Source organism: Myodes glareolus, chromosome 9, assembly GCF_982192425.1.
Source record: "Myodes glareolus chromosome 9, mMyoGla1.1, whole genome shotgun sequence".
Taxonomy (NCBI): domain Eukaryota; kingdom Metazoa; phylum Chordata; class Mammalia; order Rodentia; family Cricetidae; genus Myodes; species Myodes glareolus.
Window position 1 is genome coordinate 12,073,037 of NC_142034.1, and position 6,624 is coordinate 12,079,660.

A 6,624-nucleotide genomic window follows, 5' to 3' on the forward strand; every position below is an offset into this window, starting at 1 on the left:
TTGGGAGGGAGCTGAGCACTGGCTTCTGGAGGGAGGATGTTGTTTATATTTTAGATCCTGTTTTCATCCTGGATGAAGTGCCGCCGCTGCTACCAGGTGGTTCTCCTTGTGTTATCAGCTTCTCCTCAAGGCTCGGGCTGCGGGAAGCAGCTTCCTGCAGCCTCCATGTGAAACTGGATTCTCGAGAACTGGAGAGCGAGCGCCTGCCAAAGGTTATCTTCCACGAGGTCACAGTTTCCATGGTACCAAGGTTGATCCTGGTTGGTAAGGTCATTTGAGTGATGGGCCACAGGTCACGGATAGAACCAGAACTGTGGCTGAAAGGGAAATGGGGAAGGGAAAAAAATAGCCTGAGCTGAGCACCTGAGACCGGAAAGGAATTCCCAGTCACAGGTTGCAGAAACCAATTAAAGTGACTCTGAACGCGGTAAACAAATGACACTCCATACAGTGACTTCTAAATTGCTTAGTGCATATCTGGTGGTCATGTTGCTCCCCACAACAACACACTTCGATACCCAGGGTACATTACTTTTGACTCAGATTCCAAAAGAAAACACGGTCACTCCCTCCAATAAATACTCAATGCCCCAGACAGACACAGGGGACCAATTTTACTCCAAGATTCAATGACAACTGATTAGGTAATCAGAATATGAAGATACTTAATTATGCACCTACACTCCCTGGCTCGGTGCTTCCATGACACACAGCCCAGAAGACATTCCAGGTTTGCCCTGCTTGCTCCCACCTTGGGGAGGCCAGCAAGCAGGGCAGAGCTCACAGGAGTATGAGGGGAGGTAAGCTGGAAGTCCTGCCAAATTCCTAGCACATGCCTTTAAAAAAAAAATGCAGCCTTCCTCAGAGGCCAAGTACCTAAGGAAATGCTTTGCGTTACCAAGGTTGTATCCTCTGAGTTGTTAGTTATTGACGGTAAAGCAAAGGTTTGACTTAGGAATTGGGAAAATATCACCAGTTATACTTCCTCTAAGCCAGGCTCAGCCACTTCCTCTTTGCTACTCATGACTTCCTTCCGGCCTCAGGGGTCTGCAAGAACAACACTGAAGTGTCCCAAGCAGACTGTGGGAGCCAATCTCAGGCATCATCATAGCCAAGAGCACCGCCTGAACAGTGTTTCCCCAACCAGAGGGGAAAACCAGGTAGCAGAGAGTGCAGTGAAGAGATTAGATTTCCTAGAATTAATTTTGGGAGTAGTTTTTATAGATTTCAGAAAATAGACTTTCAGAAAACACGAAGAATTGATTTTAAACTGAATTGGATTTCCTGGACTCACATTAGAATCTTTCCGAAATCCCTAAGGGTGATTACTTTTCAGTACTAGGAAAAAAAATAAGAAATTTTGAGATTAAAAGGGAATTTGGACCCCTTTCTGCTAAACTGGAACTGAAATGCAATAATAAAGACATTTCAGAAACTCGAAAGTAATTTAAAAAAAAATAATTAAAAGACAAGTAAGCCCTACTGTTCCATACAACAGACGTATTCTTTTGACTTGGGGGTGCTTTCCAAAAATAGTTGAGTGCCTAAAATCTACAGGCACAGTGTTCAAAGCTATACAGAAATATTTAGTCGAGAGCCTATCCCCAGAATTTCAAGTCTGTCTTAAGAAGTCATTGCATTGCTCACTGTTAAAGTTGCAGGTTACAAACACACACAAATATGTACACATGAACACACAAGTCACATCCACCGACACACACACACACACACACAAGCAAAAGTTAGCCTAAAGCTTTTCAGGCATCAAGATTACATTGTATAATCCACAAAGTTAAATTTTAAAGTGGAAATGGAAGAAAGAATGAGAGGGGAGGGACAGCTTCTTTTTAAAAATTGTCACTAATACTGGGTAGGTGGCAAAGTAAATGAAGTGCTTACCAGATGAGCATGCGGGTTGGGGCTTGATCAGAGAGAATCCACACCAAAACGTCAGCACAGTAGTACACAGCAGCAACCCTAGCTCTGTGGAAGTGGACTTAGGAGGGTCTTTGGGATTCGCTGACCAGCCAGACCAGTAAAATCAGAAACTCCAGATTCAGTGAGAGGCCCTGTCTCAAAATATTAAGTGAAGTGTGATGGAGAAGGACCGCAGACTTTGACCTCTCGCCTCCACACATAGAAACACACACATACCCCCACACACAAACATGTTCACATATATACACAGACACACACACACACACACACACACACACAAATTGTAACTGATAAATGCCGAGAATAAAAAGAGTCTTAAAACTCACTTTGGCACCTCCAAAATTAAGTAAAAATAATAATTACAGAAGTAGATTACAATGGATGCTAGAACCACTGTGGAAAATCTGAAGAGCAACAAAAGAATAATCATATAAACTCAAAGCAATTTTCTTGCATGATACTTATTTATAAAAGGGGAAATACAAATACGGCAGTGTACAGTGAGAAACAAGAACATTATATGCCACCCCAAGCAAACAGATGAAAACTAACATAACCAATAATGAAACAAAGAGATGTACTCCTTGGTAGGATGTGTACACCATATGCCTGAAATGCGTGTGTAAATCTAAACATAAAACAACCTTAACTGAGATATAATGTGTAAACTAATCTGCATGTATCCAAAATGTCAAGGTAACGAGCAATAAAAAATAGCTGAAGAATTATTTTATAGTATAATAGACATAACAAGCGTAATATGTGATTCAGATGTCAAGCTAGAATTTATTTTTCTCTTTTGCAATAGATGATATTACTGGGGAAAAATAATAAAATTCTATAAGATTTAGATTTATTGAATAGATAGGGATTGAAAACATTTTCTCTAGATCGGTTAGCAAATCTTTTCAGCTCTGCAGACCAAGAAGTGTTTGTCAAAGCCATTTAATTCTGCTATTATAAGAAAAGGCCATCACAGACAACCTGTAAACAAAAGCACCTGGCTGTGTACTAATAAAACTTTATTTACAAACAGGCAAGAAGCAGTCATAGACAAACAGTCATAAACACAGCATAGTTATACCTCAATAAATTTCTATTTACAAACACAGATGGTAAGCCACGTATATTTGCCAACTGCTGGACTAAATGCTACTATTAAATGAATGTTAATTACCAAATTTGTTAACTGGACTGAGTTTTTTTTTTTTTTTTAGAAAACATGTACAAGAGCATTTGGGGACAAAAGATGTTCTATTTGCTACTTCCAAAGATTTCAGAGGAAGAGAAGACAAATAAATGTTTATAAAATTCAAATATCCCTGAAGGATATTGCTGTTTTATTTGTCTTTAAGTCTGACAAAATTACCCCCCAAAAAAGAATTGCACAAGTCAAAGCAAACAAATATCCATGAGTTGTGGTAATTGTTTGGGACATACTCACTATTAGCGTTACTACCAGACATGCAGGAAGTTCTCAGGGACAGTCTCATTAGCAAAGTCGTTCATCTGGCAATTCGTTTATTAGGTGTTTACTGAAGGTTATGGCACCCAGAAAAAATCACACTTTACAAAGCTGAGGACATGAATTGTGGAAGAAAACCCATTTCCTTTGTCCACAAGGAGGAGTGTAGGAGAAGCGGACTGAAGTAACAAGACAAAAGTAAGAATTTCTCTGGGAGAAAATGGGACGACCGCCTCTGGGCTGGCTGCCGTGCACAGACCAACTTATGCAAAATTGATTTCTACTTTCTCACAGGCAAAAAATTTAAATAATGTCACAGGAGCAAAATTTTATTTTTATATATGTTCTCCACTATGAGCTGTGTGCAAACTGCATAACTCTACAGGGAAATTGCATCGACAGTTTCTCCTTTTCACTCATGGCCTTGGGGAAGTCTAGGACTTTCAGTATCTTCAGGGATAAACACAAAGAACTGCCAAAGCTTTTCTAGGTAAGCAGGTAAGTAGATAGATAGATAGATAGATAGATAGATAGATAGATAGATAGATAGATAGATAACTGATAGACGATAGATGATAGATAATTGGTAGGTGGTAGAAATAGAGATGATAAGATGACAGGTAGATAGATAGATAGATAGATAGATAGATAGATAGATAGATAGATAGATAACTGATAGATGATGGAGAGATAGATAGATAGATAAATAGATAGATAACTGATAGATGAATACATACATGCAAGTATACATAGGCAAATGGGAAAAGAATGATTTTATGAGAGAGTTCAACCTCAAGCTTAAGAGATGCTGCTGAGGGGAAAATGTGGTTCTGAAAAAGGGGGAAAGGAGGTGCAGCCTCTGGAAGTGACAGTATTGACAAGAAGATTCCGGGCCCTAAAGGTGGTGGCAATGCAGTAAAGGTCAGACACATTTTTGGGGAAAAACATGGCAAAATCATGGAAGTTGTGGAAAAGTTAAAGTCTGTTATGAAAGTCAATGAAGTGGCCACACAATACAGAGAAGACAAAGCCAGGCAAGGGGGTGACCTGGATTGGCTGACCAGAGGGTCCATGGTAGGACCATCTCAAGAAGCAGCATTTGCCTTGCCTGTAAGTGGGATGGATAAACCTATGTTTACAGAAAAAAATTAGATATCATATTATTCTGGTTGAAGGAAGAAAATAAATGCACATGAAAGACAAAAAAGGATAATTTTATGAGAATAAATATCTTTCACTCTAAAATGGTTGTTTCTAAAGCAATGCTTAGAACCATGGTCAAAATTTGGATGGCGATCCAGGTATTTAAATGAAAGTCAAGACTGAGTAATAACTTAATACTCTTGAGTAAGGTAGCCCAAGGAAAGCCATGTCATAGATGAATGTACATAGCCAAGGTTAATACCTAACTCATGACAAGCACAATGAAGAACTTTCTATAGGAAAATCTCTCTTTCATCTTATGAAACCAGAATTTCACTGCCTGGGCTACCAGGATTTCTTTCTTCGTTTCCTTTTTCTTACACATCCCAAGACAGTCTTAAGGTCTTCCCATAGCCAAGGATGGCCTTGAACTTCTGACCTCCTGTGTCTTCCTCCTGAGTTCTGGGGTTACAGGTGTACTGCACCCAGAGCTGATGGACTCTAAGGAAGCACTGTACTTGAAGTCACGGCTTCAACCCCATCCAGCTTCTGCAGTACAGGACTGGAGAAAGAGCTGAGTGGTCCTCCTGGGTCATTTCCAGGCAGACATGAAATCAACCAGACTCACTTCCAATTACATCCCAGTTCTCAGAACCAGTCAATGGGTCCACTTAAATGTAAACAAGGCTGGAAAACTAAGGCAAGGAAGGACTGATGTTTCCTTAGGAAAATTATCTGTTGCCATGAGTTCCCTTCTAACTCCTGTTTAGTAAAAACCCTGCACCTTCTATCAAAAATTACTTTATAAAAGGGAGTAGAATTGGATATGCACCCAGACTTCTGCACAACACATCATGAATCAGCTAACTATTTAGGGTTTTCACTTGCCTATTCTAAATCTATACAGATCCTATTACTATCTCAATTAATTTTTCCATTAAATTTCTAAAAAAGCATCACAAAATTTTTTCTTTGCAGCAGAAATGATGGCAAAAGTTGGCTGTATACTTTTTGTTTATTTGGTGGGGGGAGAGATGAGGGCATTTGTTTATTCTTTTATTTAAATTCTGAATTTTTTTGAGAATTTCATACATGAATACTGTATTTACATTATTTCTACCATTTCCTCTCCCTTCTCCAACTCCCCTTGTGTTTCAATATTTCTTGCCAAATTCATTTCCTCTTCTTCTTCAAGTAAATACATATATTTATTTATATATTTATATATAACATAATTTTAATATAAATAGATAGGTATATCTTTCAAGTAAATATCTACATATAGTATATACACACACACATAATTATATCTTGTAGAGTCCACTTAGTGTTTGTATTTGCATTTAGGGCTGACCGCTCGAGATTGTATGGCTTATCAGGGATCCTGTCTCAGCGGCCATTGCTAGCCTGGCGCTCTTCTTCTAGGGGTAGAGCCTTGTGATAGCCTAGTGATTGCTATCCTATCCAGGCTGGCCTATCAGCTGGTGTCGTCACTGTGTTAGTCTGGTTTAAGCAGCCATATTGTTTTGATTTCACGGTGGTAACTCCCCTGCCACATGCAGGAGACCCTATCCACAGCAGGTGTTCTGGGCCTTTGGCTCCATAAAATATCTCCACTTCCCTGAGCCTCGCGTATAAGGGTTGTGTTGCAGATGGCTCAGTTGGGACTGCATTGTTCTCGGCATTGATCAGTTGTGAATTTCTGTAATAATCACCTTCTGCGACAAAAAGAGCATTTTATATGGGTGAGAGATACACCCTAAGTATTTAGAATGCAGTTAAAAATTATATTAGTTTAGGAAAGTGGTAGCCATAGGTTTTCCTTTACTATCCATGACTTTAACACGCATGGGTAGTTGGCTATGTTTACAAATCCAGACATGGATTCTTACCTCTTGAATGAGCCTTAGATCCAATAAGATGACTATTGATTTCCCCAAGACATAAGTACCCATACTGAACCATTAGTGATATCTTATCAAGCTGACTTCAGATGTGAGTATATAACCTGGAGCAACTGCAGAAATAAGGTAAGTCCAAAACGACTGTGACCGAAGAGATGCTTAAGAGGTGTAGCA

At 39.4% G+C, this 6,624-nt stretch overlaps 1 pseudogene; it reads left to right on the top strand.

The window, feature by feature from the left end:
* Positions 1 to 4,360: 4,360 nt before the first annotated feature.
* On the top strand, positions 4,361 to 4,589 carry LOC125407850 (peptidyl-prolyl cis-trans isomerase NIMA-interacting 4 pseudogene; annotated as a pseudogene).
* The last annotated feature ends 2,035 nt before the right edge of the window (positions 4,590 to 6,624 follow it).